Source organism: Bombus vosnesenskii, unplaced genomic scaffold (assembly GCF_011952255.1).
Source record: "Bombus vosnesenskii isolate JDL3184/JDL3185 unplaced genomic scaffold, Bvos_JDL3184-5_v1.1 scf7180000016261, whole genome shotgun sequence".
Taxonomy (NCBI): Eukaryota; Metazoa; Arthropoda; class Insecta; order Hymenoptera; family Apidae; genus Bombus; species Bombus vosnesenskii.
Genome location: NW_022884330.1, coordinates 381081 through 397682, shown reverse-complemented (window position 1 = coordinate 397682; position 16602 = coordinate 381081). Strand labels below are relative to the sequence as shown.

The window sequence follows — 16602 nt, the reverse complement described above, 5'->3', positions numbered from 1 at the left end:
GTTAACGATTTTTAGTTGGCCGAATATTTATACAGGTACGACATAATCGACGAGTTTCGTCGATAAGATACACGTCCGAACGTTGTTTTCATCGAACTCACGATATCCTCAACTTTGGCTGATCTTCGCTTAGTATTTAGAAAATTCGAAAATTATAGCACCGCTTATCGATAATATTATTAGGTTGTCCGAAAAGTTTCTTCTGTCCTGTAAGGAAATAATAGACGCACAATGTTTCTTGTTTTATATTAGTTTATCGAATTGCGCACGAACATAGTAATAGAAATAGAACGAAACGGACGATACCTAATTCAATAAAATAATACAAAACAGAAATTGTTGTTCATCTATTATCGCTTTATGAAACGAAAGTAACTTTTCGGGCATGCTAATAATTTTAGACAGTCTTCTCCTCGAACTATCGCCTCCTCGCATCTCCCACGACGTTTTACATCGCTTTTATGCGCGCGTTTCACGAAACGTCGAACGAGACGCGGAACGAAAGAGCGGATTTTTCGACGTCAATAAGAAGAAAAGAGGATCGAATACGCATTGGAAGATTCGAAGAAGCGATACATGGATCCTCGAAGCGTCGATCGACAGTTGGTTGTGCGGTGTTCGTGCTTCTTTTTCACCGATTTTCACGTCCGACATGGTTGCTCGTTTTCTACCTTTGCCGTTGTGCTGCATCGCAATCGAGAATCGCGATCTATTCCCTCGAGGCGATTCTGCTACGTCGATAATTGCTTCATTTGGATACGAGGCCGCGGATAGGTTAATTGTAAGTTTCAAGTGGATGTGATTGAAGAAGCGATTACGAGCGTTACTTTGTAACATGGCCGCACACTGATGGATATAACGTTGTTTTTCAATGAAATTAATAACAGGGTATGTTCCGATATTAAATATTAAATTACCGGGCTATTGGATACTTTCAATAAGAAAAAAGCGAACAAATAACATCAACTTTACCGTATCGTTACAGGGATTATGGGAAATAAAAAAGCTTCGTAAAAATTCGAACAGCTTCCTCGCCATACCTTTAACATGCTTTTAGCGTTTAATATTTCTTCACCGCGGTTGATTAATTGTTACGTAATAATTTCTCTTTCGCGCTGTAGACACGATCGTTTCTTATTTTTAATACTCGTTTTGCGATATAGTCGAATACAGAAGATCGACAAATCCAAAGGAATCCACATATTTCCCCAATTTTAGTTCTGACTAGTAACAATATTAATAATATTAACCGAAAAGTAATAATAAATTTACACCTATGTTATACGTGCTGTGTACTGTAGCATCGTGGACGAGGGGCCTGGGGATGTCGTGCGAATTATAAACAAACGATTGCGGAACATGTGCGTGGTGAGGCTAAGACAAAAGACATTAAGAATTAACAGACAAGACGAAAGACAAAGACAAAACGAATTAACAGTCATTGCGAGTTGTGACGTCAGACAGTGCGAATTGCGTTATCGAGAGTTGCAAATTAACTATCTAATTATCTTGATTATAATACGTTACCGTGATTAGTTCACGTTAAACGTCCACCGTTTCCTGTTTAATCAACATCGGTTTAATCCATTTATTCTAAATAAACTAATTGTAGTAAAGATCCTACAATAATATTAACTAAAGAGTAATAATGAATTTCTACTTGTGTTATACGTGTTGTGTACGTTCCTTACGTGTATTAATTGCTCTTTTCTTTTACTCGCTAAAATCATAGGAGGATACCTTAACGTAGCGAATTCTTCGAATATTCGAATATCATAAACGTTTCGTACCGCGAATAGCATTCGAACAAATCGCATTTCCATAAGGATAAATCAGTTTCTGGAGTACAAGAGAACGTACTCTAAGCTAATCGTTGGGTCGTGCTCGTTAGAGGCACGCTAACCGCTTCGATGCGACCCCGTGGAAGGATTCGGTAATTGCCATTAAACCGGACTAACTATAATTCCCTTTCTTATTTCGTCGAAGAATTTACGCGTACGATCGTCTCGGTGACACCGGCCTTTTGTCACGTTCTCTCGCGGCAATTTCTTTCGCCTCGCCAGAGTTTCCTGAATGCATCCGGATAGGATTCTCCTTCTAGATATTTTATTTGCCCCGACAACCGCATTCCACCGGTCAAAACCTGGCAGATGCTCGTTTCTCTTCGCGTAAGGCCAGAGCAAACGGAAAAATAAAAATAAAGACGAGTTCCTAGCTTCTTTCGTTATTTGGAAAAAACAAATTTTCGGTAAACTGCAAGAATAGAGTGTTACGTCCGGTGACTCTTTACGTTCGAGGCGACCATCAGCTGTGCACGTAGAATTAAGCGGGCCGCAATAATCCTACGGAACTGTCGTAAAACGAGGCTTTTCGATCTACCGTTAAGACCGTCAATTGGCATAAAGCGTCTTTGAGTCAAGAGGTTCCTTATGGTTATTGCTCCATCGGATAGAAATTGGGGATTTTCCAATGCTCCCCGGGATTCCACCCACACGCGAGCAGTGGTGGAGCGATCACTATCGAGTAAGAGTTTTCCTTTGCAACAGCATCGTCACCGGACTTCACCGGTTCATCATCTTTGGAACAGTCAACATCTCTTTATCGGGTTTCCACCCTTCAATTATTCACCTACTTAGCTTATACCTTACGCACCAGCGTAACTATATTTGCTACAAAGTTGTTGGAAATATATACTATGTGTTAATCGAGCATTCTACTCATTAAACTACTTTTATTATCCTAATCGAAATAGGGGATCGATCGGTTTCGTGGCGTCGATCGTCTAATCGTAACGGGAATTTACGACTCCCGTTGACGCGCTTCCTCGCGATCGCGTCTCTCCGCGAAAAAACATAGAGTTTTCCAGCTCCGTCGACAGTGTCGCACGCCGAAGAAGACCACCCGCTCGGAAACAGTAATAGGATAGGCTAGACACCCTGCATACCACAGCCATCGAAACAATAACCAAATGGTAACGAAATAGGCACCTCTGAGATACACCAGACGACAACCCCTTCAGAGGGACTATGACCTCGGTATAAAAACCCTGCAAAATAAGCGCTCGCCCCAGTCTGTTCAAACATTTTGACCCTGTCTCTTCGATTCAAGTTCAATTTCTTCACCGTATTCGTGAAACGTTCGAAGTGCGACGCGAGCAGATCACCGGCGATCTATCGGTTTCGTGATTTCTTGTGTTTCCGACGTGACAACAATCTCGTCGAAGTTCGAATCTCGCACCATACGACGATGGGCGAGGGTTCTGCGTAGCTCGTTTCCTCTCGTCGAAATTCCAAGGTGTCCGTTAAACCGAGCTCCGATAAACACGCTAAAGCCAGATCGATTATCGAATGAAATTTGCAACTAGAAAGCGAGCACCAGGATGCATCTTGGTTCGTCGCGTTCCCATATCTTCGTTGCCATATACACGCGAACCGGGTGCACCGTGGACGCCGATTATGGCAAGGAAACGCCACGTCGAACAGATCGTGCCTCTTGGACTTGCACTTTCGCTACTATGTGAAAACGATCGAGCGCACGCTAGATACAACAATTTCTCCGAACCCCTATTTACAGAGGCAATTTATGAGGGTAGACCTACGATCAATAAAGAATTCACGATGCTGCGAGAGCCAGTCGCGTGTTCGCGTACAGACCTCGCGATTTATATGGTATCGGCACCGTTTCGTTTCGCATTAGTTAACGATTACACATCGTTTAGATCGTGTTTCTTATCGGTCCGTGGTTTCGTGTTCTTCAAGCCGGAACCAACCTGTTATACGCTTATTCTTCTTCGTCTTTTTATCCTCTCTTTCGTTCGCAACGAAGGAGAAGCCAGCAGTCGAATCAGGTTTTTAGTTATACACGTCCGTGTTCGTTTGTCATCTCGTACGTGCATCTTTTTGGATGTTTGTTTACAAACGAGGATCGCGAGAGAAAAAACATAATAAGTTATCTAACTAACCGTTGAGAATTTTGCATCTTAATGGCCGAAATAATGGTATAGGAACGCTAAATTTACACTTGGAATTTATATTAGAATAGTTATATATTTATTTGATGAACGATTTCAAAGATATTCATCGATACACACTTGCACGCGTCTCACCTTCTTCCATACCAGACTGTTAACTCAACAGTCTACATTTCTTTACTTTCTGGACGCCGCGCACACACACACACACTTCCACACACTGATATTCACATACATGTATCGCTACTACGCAGCTAATCTAGTCTAGCACATAAAATCATACATATCTCAATGCTAACAAGTATCTTTCATGTTTCGCGAAGGAATCATTTCCTAATCTCATTCTGTTTCATTAATTTTCCTATTACATGTTTCTATACGCAGTCTTCGTCGGTTTCCTGAATGTTGTTTTCATTGGGAAATATTTGAACACGAAGTTGCGTATTTTAGGCCACAGAATGTCTACGAAGGATATTCTCAAGAGTTCGACGTTTTCTCAAATGGTTAAATTTAAAGAAAATTGCGTTACACAGATACGTAGCAAGTTATTCGCGGTGTTAGAAGATAAGAGCTGCAGATTTTGCAGCCACGTTCGCCATACGAACGAAGAAGAAACTTTCCATCTGCCATCGAGGTATCGGCGCAAAAAAGCGGATGGTTCGTAAGCATGCGCTTGCACGGGCACAATGTAACCGTTCGTCTAAGTGAATTTAGAGCGTCTCGGAGCTTGTAGCAAGCGTAGTGCCACATAACTTTTACGATCTAGTAATTTCAGGCCGCGGCACGGATCGCCAATTTCCCAGTTACCGTGCTACGTGTCGTGACGAACGATCGCGTGCTCCTCCGTTCTCGCTTTACATGCGTGGCTCACGTGTCGCGAGGCGTGTCGACTTCTGCACGAGATGGTCGCGGATATATTCAATCCATGGAACAGGTTTAAGGGAAAACGCGCAAGAAGAAGACGTTAAAGCCTCCCCATGCCGGAATAGAACCGCAGGATACGCGTTTTACGCGATCAACTGTTTTTTGTCATGACGGATCGTTTGCTAGGAGGCTCGATTGCCAACATCGTGCAAGCTTCTACAAGCGGACATCTCTCTGCTACTGTTCGCCTGCTTCGATAATAGTCTAACGCGGTGAGCTTGGAATTTAACGTAGCGGCGATGCGATCGTTTGATTAATCGCAGGTTGACTGTTAAAAGTGAAGCAGGTTAAAAGCGGAATATTCAGAAGTAGTCGGGAATTTCAGACGATTACGCGCGTAATTTTCGTCGTGTAATTTCAGCTGCGATCATTTCACTTTCTCTTCTGTTGAAAAAAATCTCCATTCTAATTTTTCTGACGATCTTCATCCAGCTACATAGTTGGACGGGAATTCTTATCAACGAGAGAAAGTTAAAAGCGCCGCGCATCTCGATTCCTCCACCAAAGAAGATTATCTTTATTAGCATATTGCGTGTTTAAATTTTGCCGTCGATGCATATATATTTATATACTTATACACGGTGTTTCGATCTTGAAAGTCGGAACGTATTTCGTAGAAGGTTTAGGAATCTCGATGATACAGAGTGGAAAAAAAAGTGCCGAGCCCTGTACCGTAGCCTTTCGGCTCGTTTCCACGGGCGTGTCGGAAAAACAACGACAGAGGCGATCCTTTTAATTAGACAGCGCCGCGCGAGTCCTGTGAACCGGCGTCGTTATAAGTGGCACCGAGAGAACACGGACACAGCAAAAACTAAAGTGGATCATGCGGCGTATCCTACAAAGAAAATCTCTGTCGCGAACATGGAAACCCGGCATCGACGTGGACCGCGCCGATCGACTTTCACGGTCAAGTATACGCCGCCATATGAGATTGTAAATGTGACAAATGAGTGGAACGGGACCTCTAAACGTTCCACGCGATCGAGAAATCGCGATTCACGCGGCATTCGGCTAATACAGATAAACCAAAACACTTGTATTAGGTCGTCCAAGAAGTTTCTTTCGTTTTATGAGGAAATAATGGGCGCATAATATTTTTCGTTTTATATTATTTTATCGAATTACGTATGATCGATTTTGTTCTATCAAGATAAACGTCACAACGTTTGACAGATTAGATTTCGTGTTTGTACAAAGATGCGTCGTTGTAAAAGACGTGTCTGTAAAAGGAATACACTTTTCGGGCGACCTAATAGATCGAAATACGTTAAATACGATGACTCGTTTTTAGACAAATTTTATCGAGATTTCGTACTATCAGGATTTTACCGTAACGCGTGATCGAATTGTTACGACGTAGACTATTTCGCATAATAGTGGCGATACAGCTAATGTCGTTAGTTAATAAACTTGTGTGCAGGAAGATAATATCAAACGACGATACTTCTCGAATTAAATTAACTAACTTTAGATTTTTAAGCGGCCGTTACGCGTTATTAAACCCTTTTGCGTTAAAAACATGGAATAAAAATACTAAACGTATTTTAATTCCATTCTTCCTCAAACTCGAAACAAGTGATCATCTCGAAGCGATTATTATAATTTGGGGCCCCTGTACGAGCAATTTTTCAGTATTTTTTTAATTCACCAAGGAGAGGGTATTTTCGAAGCGAGTTAATTGAGCCATCAGACAAGCGAAATGGACTTTTAATTTTGATTTCATTGTGAAGGGCGCCGAGGAAAGTCGTAAAGAACCTTTAATGTCGGTAGATTAATAAGTACGGTGGCAAAAAGGGTTATTTAATTGCGGCCCATTGGTGCGAAATTATTGGATTATTACGGTTTTAAAATTGAATGCAATACAATCACGGCAATTAATCCGTCCTTGATTGCAAAGATGTTTAAAATCTGAAGCATATGGCTGATGGCACAAAAGCGAGTACGAAAGTTTCTTTCGTTTCCCCTATGTTTCCTGTGATTTCCAATTACTCGACTTTATTATTAAAGAACGTTATTATAAAAAAAAAAAAACTCAAAGATATCGCTGTTTAAATTGTAAAATATCTTTATCTTCGCTTAATCGCGTTTTACACGAAACCCTATCGTACAATACGAAACGTACTAAACGATATTCTAACGAGAAGGAAGTTCCTCATAGTTCCGTGTTTTAATTACGATTTTCCAAAGATACGAGGAAGCGATCTTTTCTAAAATAATAGCTCGATCTTTCTCATGTAATTTACTGTCGGTTATCGAGCAATTATCGTTGGAATATACAGCGCATACGTAACCTTATCTTAATCATCGATCGTACAACGATGGGATTCCGCGGATGATCGGTTTTCACGCGAAAAGAGTATTCCATTAGCATAACCTAATTAATCGATAATGCGCTGAATGGGCGAGAAAATGGAGGATAGAAGACGCACGAGTCGTTTAATTAACGCTACCATGGAAACGCGGCTACCCCATTACGCGAATTATTTCGTATCTTTATATGGAACGAATTAACTATTCTGTATTGCACGTTCACGCCGTTGTGAAAGCTTCCTTTTAACCAACGATCATCGCGAAACACGATGCAACATTCGCCAGCTGAAACGTCTTACCATAATTTATGCAATTAAAATACCATAGAATCTTTATGGTAAGTTGGGCGGTGAAATGACGCGTTTCCTGCAAAATATTCATTCGCTATCCATTTACGCGACAGCAAAGCAAGTGAGTTTCCAGTCTTTCATAATTCGGAATAAAATTGGTGAAAAATGCAGTCCTCAAGTGGGAAGAACGTTTAGATGGAAAGTGGGCACGTTAAAAAGCTATGGAAAAAAGTGGTCTTTATTCTATGACCGTTTTGACGCTTTGTTTTGGCGAACCAGTTTCCCTTAATTTCGTTTGCTCGATTTACCGCAATCTTCTGTCTACATCGGCGGCGATTCCAATTGTGGTTTCGCAGAAATCGCTCGCATTTATGGTTCGGCAAACAAACGTGTTCCTTCGAGCATTAGAAACGATTATACGTTAGTTTCCACGATAGGTATCCTGTAGTGGAAATATTATTTAAAACACAAATATTTTCTATATATTATATCGACTAAGAACATCGACTGACAACTTATAATTAATAACTTGACACGTTCGTTTATCCGTGTATAAGAAAAATTTCAATTTCCTTCGCTTAATTAACAACTCGATCGTAATATTTTCCTAAACAAAAGTGAAGAAACGAGATCGAAATAAAATGCTCGTTCAGCCTTTAAATATTACAACGAGCGAGTAGTGGAGCTTCAATTTCGCGCGCAAATCATCTCGGCCTATATAGTTATTAGCCACGGTTCTTGCGAACAAAACCTCGCCATCCCCCTTTAGCTCGTCCAGCAATTCCAATTAAGCGAGTGCTCAATTAGTCGAACGGGCGCCCATGATCTCGCACACCGTAGGACGCAACAAACGATGCTAACAGTATCAGTGTCGGGCCAGAAACTGGTCTCTAACAACGAGGTGTCGCCGAAAAGCAAAAACCGTCTGAACTCGTACGCGGTTGTAACTCTTCCCCTAATGATACGTTGTCCGTCTAATTACCAGAGCCAAGGAATTAGAAGGGAAAGGTAAATGGCACCGGGTGATGCTGGTTTCGCGAGGATAGGCCATTGCCTGTAGCTCTCTGGCTATCGTTGCTCTTTTCAGTAAACGTCGATCCGGCATCAATCAGAAGCAGCATGGTGCTCGTTAGTCGTGAACGCATGCCACGTGAAACAAAGTCCAGGAAAGTCGAGTCATAAGTCACTGGGCCGAATGACGTTTCGCTTTTAATCTAGGTCGATAACGTGACCATAAGATCGGCCTCTTTCTCTATCTTTCTGTCTGCTGTTCAAGATGTATCGATTAGGCGACTCTGTTCCGTTTCTTCTTCTCGTCCCGGTCAATGGATGATGGACGAGCTTGCTTTGACTTAGAACGTAGGAGTGGCACGGTTGATCGGCATAGTCCGTGGACGTCGATATCTGATACGAGTCGGTTAAGTTGCTTTTTTCAGACCGTCGTCGACGTAGGTAGTTTTGCAAGATTTAACGATGGTGGCTGAAATATCCGTTGATTCGGTCGAAGAAAGGTTAACGATTTTGAGTTAGCAGTCGAGGACCCAAGGAAATTTGATTAATAGCTTTGGATAATGGTATCCAGAAATAATCATTCTAGCGAACAATATCTGAACGATCGGTCCTAACGAGGTTGTATATGTGTGACTTGTGTATATGTAATAATGAAAATTTAACGATCGACCTAGCATCGTACATTCGAAAGTCTAATAGTTACTGCGTTGAATTCTTGTAGCGATTTTGAAGGATACTAAAATAGCACACATCCCACTTCCTACGTACGTGTAATTGGAAATCCAGTGTTTGCGCGTTTCACGGTTCTGTCTAGAATGGGACAAGAAACGGTACATCGGCAAGGAAATCGATTGCATCGATAGTAAATTTCATTAAGTGACAGGAGACAGATAACGCGGCCCATATGCCAATTCGTTTCGCGTATTCGAAATGCCACTCTTGCCTCTGTTTAAGGGCATTATTACAGGATAACCGTATGTTCGCGAACTCATTGCGCAGGTCGTGGCTATTGTGTCACGGTGCTCGTACGTAACTACACGATGGCAATCCGGTGTGGGAAACAACGGAAAAAATAGACTCGCCTAAAATAGACTGAACGGTAAAACGACAGAGAACACACTGGATCTGCACTCGTGATGTTAATCGTTGCATTATCTTGGAAACAGGAGAGATTTCGTAAGAAAGATCGTGAATCGAGCATTACGTAACACGAACTGCCTACCAAGATAGCGGTTAAATACGTGTAGTTAAGTCGTTACATAATAAAAATGTGGTTTTGATTCTTGACACGATTTAATTTAAGAAATAGAGCTCGTTCTTCGTATTGTAGTCATTTGTTCGTATAATTATACATACGTATACACTGTAATACGAGATAATATTCCAGATAATTTTGGTAATCGCAATATATTTTCGTTAACAAGAAATCGTTTAATGCTTATCAATTTACAAAGTAATAGCGATTATACCTGGGCGTATGAGATAAAAATAGAAATTAAAAAAAAAAAAAAAGAAAAAAGAAAGTTTGGCAGCAGTAGGATTCGAACTCGCGACGAACTGGTCGCGCGAATATCGCCGTGTTTGAGTATAACGTAGTCTAAAATAATCGATAATTATAACGATGTAATTGCATTCGAATGTTTGTTATTGCATTTAAAATAATGCAAAAAAATTTGTCAGAAGTGGGATTCGAACCCACGCCCTCAGAGAGGACCAGAACGCCCAGAACTCAGTTTTGAACTGAGAAGGTGAGAACCTTGAGTCTGGCGCCTTAGACCGCTCGGCCATCCTGACATGTACGAGCATTCGTTCGCTTTATGGATTATACTGACTTGAAATGAATCGATCGCTATGGTTATACGAATAATTATTTTACGAAATCTACGCAATATTAATTTACTCTAAATGCAAATCTTAATTGAATAAATTTTTTAGTCGATGTAATCTTATACAGCATGAATAATCTCGGATCGTTCGATTTTCAATGTCGACTGCGTAGTCGGTGTAGGTAGTCGCTTGTTCCACGTATTTCGTACAATTATTCGACGCATCGAATAACGAATAAAGCTAAGGAATAATTTTTACAAATAATTACTTACAAATAAACGTTGGGATTTTACACGCTATTTTTTATTCGTTATTCGAAATATAATTTGCCCAACTCTGGCCTAAACCCATCACTACCAGTACTGTACATATAACATAAAGCATTAATAATATTATATTGACGTATACAATACGATATGAATAACGTTAAATCATACAATCGTCAGTCTCGATTCATCGCTACCAATATCATATGATAATGGAGAAAAAGAAAATATATCCGTCTGTACAATATAAGTGCATTAATTCGAGACCGCTGAATCGTCAGCTTCAACCCATCGCTACCGATACCACTCGTTCTCATTCGTTCTTATCTGAGTGCAAAGACCCAAACGCGGTGCCTCTTCCGTCCCAAAAAAGAGAAGAAGCTGAACGTTACAGACGAAGCGAAACGATACAGGAGGAGGGCACACGGTGGTTACGATTCATCGTGCACGTTCCTGCGGATCTCTGGCGGCCGAACCACCCACAACTCCGACAATGGCGTGGGAGCAAAGGAGGTGTCAGTGGCCATGGCATATCTCGAGTTTATTATACGGGCCGACCCATCTCGCTGGTTAGAATGGCCGTATCGAAGACGCGCTCGTCATTACGACCTCGCAAGAGAAGGGTTTCTCGGATGGAGCCTATTTTACGAGCCACGAAGAATCGTCGCCTGGAAGAAGTTTCGTTGGTATCCGGCCGTATTACTCAACGCCTTATGGGATCGTACGGGGGGCTCGTAAATCTCGCCGAATGATTGAGCGAACTACTAATCCGATATACCTAATCCAACGAAAAAAAAAAAAAAAAATATGGTAACTCGTAGAAAGTTAAGGAAAGATATAACGCGATAGATGATGCTGCGAGTGGAATTCAAAGGAGAGATGGATGTAGACTCTTGAGACGGTAGCTTCTGGATTTTTTAATTCTTGGGTTTTTCAAATTATGCTACTTGGAATTTCGGAAATTTTGTGATACATTCGGTCGAAATTTCTTTACGAGTATCGATGTTTCGTTTACGAATGTTAATGATTCAATCGCGGTGTTAAAGATTCTTAAAGAAAACGATCGCCATACGCTCTCATACGTAAGAGGCAATTGAAAATAAATTCATATCTACAGAAGGAAATTGAGGGAATTAATCGTCGTTTGTTTTTATCACTGCGAAAAACAGGTTTTATGAAACGATCGAATCAATTGGAATTTAATTAGGGACGCTTTAGAGGCAAGCGACGATAGTCTCGAGTGAAAGTGCGACGACAGAAAAGAAAAACCGTCGCCCTGGCGTACATGGAATTGCAAGCGCGATAATTAATCGTGAAAGTGTATCGGTAAAAAGTGTCTCATAAGAGAGGAATGTCTTTTCGCGCAATTATTCTCGGAAGATAAGAAAGGACGAAAGAAGAAGGACGTCGGTGGATATTTCCTCGTTTATTCTTCATCATAATCATGTTATCAATCTTCTGACTGCTATACGATCGGGAGAAATCGCTGTGACATGAACGCTGGAAAAACTGTGTCTAACCGCGTCGATACTCGATACGTACCGTAAACTCGCGTCGCACTTTTATCCAATTAACTTGACGCGTATCTCACGTTGTCTCCGAGGCACCGGTGTTATTTTACACCAACCACTGGCCCAGATTTCTCTGCGTTCTATACGGACACACTTTAAGACCCTATTCCGTACGGTTAAAACCACCAAACCGTGCCACGTGTATTTCTATGCTCAAAACAATTCTAATCTCTGTCCATATCTGTCGTACCAAAAAAAAAAAAAGAAAAAAGAGAAAAAAGAAAAGAAACATAAATCGTGCCATGAGATTTCCATCGGAGCAGCCAGTAGTTGCCTTCTCCGTTATTTCATCGCACGGGTCCTGCTCTTCAGTTTCGACTTTTCGCCACGGTTCCCTTGAAAGCGAAAGAGGAACGCGTGGATTTATACCAGCGGGAAACACGGAAAAAAATATCTGTTCCTATAGCGTGACCGACGTGGAATGCCGAGATCTGGCTGGTTCGCGATCAAACGGATGAGAGAATCTGCAGCCTGAAGCTGCGACTAGACGCAACGTATGCAAAGATGTTATGCATCAGGCTATATCCAGCTGGCTACTTGCGCGTTGCGAGGTGAACAAACTCTCGCTGCTTTTATTTCTCTTCTTTCCATATACCTGTCTCTTTTAATATTGCAATACTTATATTCATCTGTAGCGAGCTACGCTTATTTTATCACAAATAAACGGCAAACTAATAGAGTTTGCCTTCTTCTTTCTCCCGTGTTCTCCCAGTTAGATTGTAAAAACTGAATGACGGAATACGCTTGGAAATTGTTGTCGTGCTCCGTGTAGCTATATGAGCTGTCATTTTCATTTACGGAATTAAATTGCAGATGCTAGGTACACAGGGCTGAGAGATCGATCGTGGGAAAGGTTGCGAGGGTAATTTGGATTTGTATATTATGCGATAGAAGGTTGATAGAAAGATTGTGAAATTAGTAAAAAAGATATAATGTAATCATTTTTTACAGCTGGAGTAGAAGTATTTTCTATATGAAATAATACAAAAGATCTTTTTTTATTTAATATGATTTTCCACGTTTACTTGTTATAATTTAATTTTCTCTCTAATAGACTTGGAAGCATAGAAACTCGAAGAAAGAATAAATCATAACTCTTGCGTAGACTTGCACGTAGAAGTCCACGTAAATAACAATATAACGCTATTCGTGAAAATAATCAGACACGCCAAAGTAGAATACGTATAAACCTCTCTCTCGAAGAAACAGCTCGTGCAACAAGAGCTTTGTATTCGATTTCACGGGACGACTATCTTTCGTAGAAGCTACACTAGTTAACTATTCATAGATACAATTATTAATCCAACTGGAACGTTTATTCAAGCTCTCTAAATATATCGTCGATATTATATTATGCTATAGAGGACGCGTACACGTTCGCGTACACGTAGGTATATTCAAAGCAGGATCATTTTCAAAGACGATAACCACTTATCAGGCTGGAAGTCCTGCGGGGTGGACGTGGCCATCTTACGGCGTGTACGTGAGATAATGGCGAAGCTGCTGGCAACTTCTGACGTTGATTCTCTTTTTGGCCGTAAATCGGCGGCCCCTTAGAAGCCGCGATAAATTACTTTACGCCTGAATCGGGGCTAACGCCATGGAATCCCGTGGAAATGCGCGGCGTACAGAGTTCCTGTATAGCGTTCGTTTTGTTCGCGGGTATCGTTCCAAGTGGCTTAATGACTGTGGCACAGGGATCGGTAACGAGACCCAAGTTATGGTTGATAACGCGATTCTTCGAAAATTTTACGAGCCATCTTACGTTTCTACGAGGTTTCTACAAGTGTTCGAATACATTCGTGAACAACCGTGCCTAATACGATCTAACTACCTGTCAATTACATTGTTATCAGGATAGAAATACTCGAGGGAATGATGAGAATCGAACGAATGTGCATTACGGTGTTGCTATATCCGTCTAAACGGATACGCGTTGGAACTGGTTTCAACCTCGCACGGAACGTTTCGTACGCGGTTCCTCGAGCCCTTAATCCGACATGCAGATGCGTTATCCGGTAAAAGGGATCTTTATACCACTAGGGGTTCGTCGCATTATGCGCTGCGTATTCGCTACCGTAAATCTGCCAACAAGGCTCACCGGTTGTCAATTATTTCGTTATCAGCGTGATAAATCGACACTGTTCGCCGGGACAATTGTCGATTGGCTGGTTATCGCGCTGGCTCCATCTGCCACTTGTCAGTTGTTCGCTCGACTTCGTTATCAGGTTAACCCATATTGATAACGAGCAGCGAAGAAGAAGAAGAAGAACGCGTCGACACGTACACTTTCGCTGCTACAGAAATTATTAGACTTTTGATTATCGATTAATTAAATTCCTCAACGAAACTTCGTTACTCATCGTCGATCATGAACACGTCATATTCGATTTGATGCACTTCGAATCTTCGCCGGCGATGTTCCGGTAAACATGCTTCGAACATAACTTGCATTCCGATTGCAATTATGAAACAAACGCGGACGTACGAACGTACGATCACTCGACGGAATGCTTGCCACGCGTGAAACGATTTCGCGAATTCGAAAGGACACGATGGCAGTGTGCCAAGATCCCCTCGATTCTAATCTCCGGTACCAAGCAATCGCCAATTACCTCGTTATCAGACCGAGTGTCAGCCACGTAATACGAATAATAGTAGAAGCATCGGCCGAGATAAATCTGTATCAGTTTACCCCGGCAATGCCGCGCATTCGAACGGATGCGGTGGAACTGGTTTTCTTCGCGGCGATAAAAGTTCCTCCGCGGATCCGTTGAACGGAAGAGGGACTGTTGTTTTGGTCGAGGTGCAACCGCTATGAAAAGCCTTCAACACTTTTATAAGAACGCTAAGCGTTTAAATACCATGGAGCGCTATTGAAGCCCGACACGAAACGAACAGACTTTAGAGACGACTTGCGTTTCACGGTGTCCATTTATTTCGCGATGACAGACGATTAAAGGATTTGACGAGGGGCGTGGATATGTGGAACGATCTTTCTGCGTATAACGTACGTTTTCGTTAATAACGATCAGAAAGTACAGAGTAGGAACAACAATGGAGACGCGTATGACATTCGAGACGGAGATTATCGTAAGATAATTTCAATTTATCTCGGAAATAAATCTTTCGGCTTTTATTTTTTAACTCTTCCTTCTCTCGTTCCCTCTAATAAATTATATTAACTTGAAGCGTCCTCTGTGTAATCCTGTTCCCAAGATTTTAATCGGACTTCCTCAAGTTTCCTCGTTGATGAGTCTAAACGATAGTAAAAAAAAAAAAAACGAAAAAGTGAATTTTTGAATTTTTTTAGCGGTCAACTAATTACACCTTGTTCTACGAATTCTTGAAATTACTTTTCCACGAGCGTTTCAAAATGTTTAATTGATTATTGTTTGAATCAATGTTTAATCATAATGTTCAATTCAACGTGGTTGAAAAATTCATCCGATCAATGGCCAAACAAATGCTTCGTACACGATGAATTTTATTGGGCAATGGTCTGATTTAAGGGGGAACGATACGAGGAATAAACAACGTCGCGAGTAAAGGTAGTAGCTCGATAATGTCTTCACGGTGAAGCATGACGGTGCCAGGGATGTTAATGTAACCACGAAGACCAAGAACGACGAGGACGCCGACTAACTTGTGATCCCTGGTCGGGTCGTCGTGACCCGGCTTACATTAACTTCTGACTCCTTCTCTGCTTCTTCGCGTCTCTGTTCTCCTCTTAAAGTCAGTTCACACTGCTCTGATAAGATCGACGCGCCAGAATGTCACGCGTCATAAATATTCCAATAAAACGTCGCAGCTGCGAAGAGACCAAGCGAAGCAATTTGGTCGTATGCATTCGAGAAAATTGAATTTCGACGCGAGATAAATGGAACTGCATGAACGTTCAACCGTGGAATAGAAACAGTGAAATAATCGTAATGAATGTTGCTCGAGGAATATCGATTCGAGCGAATAATAGATTAAGTCGAATCGAAGAAAGATTAGAAACTTAAAAAATTAGATTAATGGGCTGATTTATCAGCATCGGGGCTTCCGGGTGTGTGCAATGTCTTTACCGGTGTTCCGCGAGCATTCCGATTGGATAAAAATATTCTTCGAGGCAATGGGGTAATTTTTCTTCCGCTGTCTTTTCAAATCGATTGCTTTGATTCTGTTAAGAAGATAATGCGCACAGATCTAGTGATTTATCCAGTAATTTCCTAGGATTTTTGAACAAGGTCGCCTAGCATGGTAGACGACTGCCATTCTCCATTCGAAATCTTTCTCCGCCTTCTCCGTGGTAAGACGGTTTCTCCGTTATTCTATCAGCGCATAAATTCTTTCCATTTAAACAAAACAAGGAAACTATCTATAAAATATATGAATAGACGAAGGAAAGGAAGGAATTGGTATTTAATATTCCTAGCAACCTGCAACTT

The 16602-nt window shown here is 41.4% G+C and overlaps 1 protein-coding gene and 1 non-coding gene across 4 annotated transcripts in view; one reads left to right on the top strand and one right to left on the bottom strand.

Moving 5' to 3' along the window:
- Nucleotides 1-16602, top strand: part of LOC117241683 (ankyrin repeat domain-containing protein 6) — a 133769-nt gene that overhangs the window by 85218 nt on the left and 31949 nt on the right. The window lies entirely within an intron of this gene.
- On the bottom strand, nucleotides 10180-10299 carry Trnal-caa. The gene is made up of 2 exons: nucleotides 10262-10299; nucleotides 10180-10224 (listed from the first exon to the last, which is right to left on the bottom strand). It is a non-coding gene; the product is annotated as a tRNA-Leu (tRNA).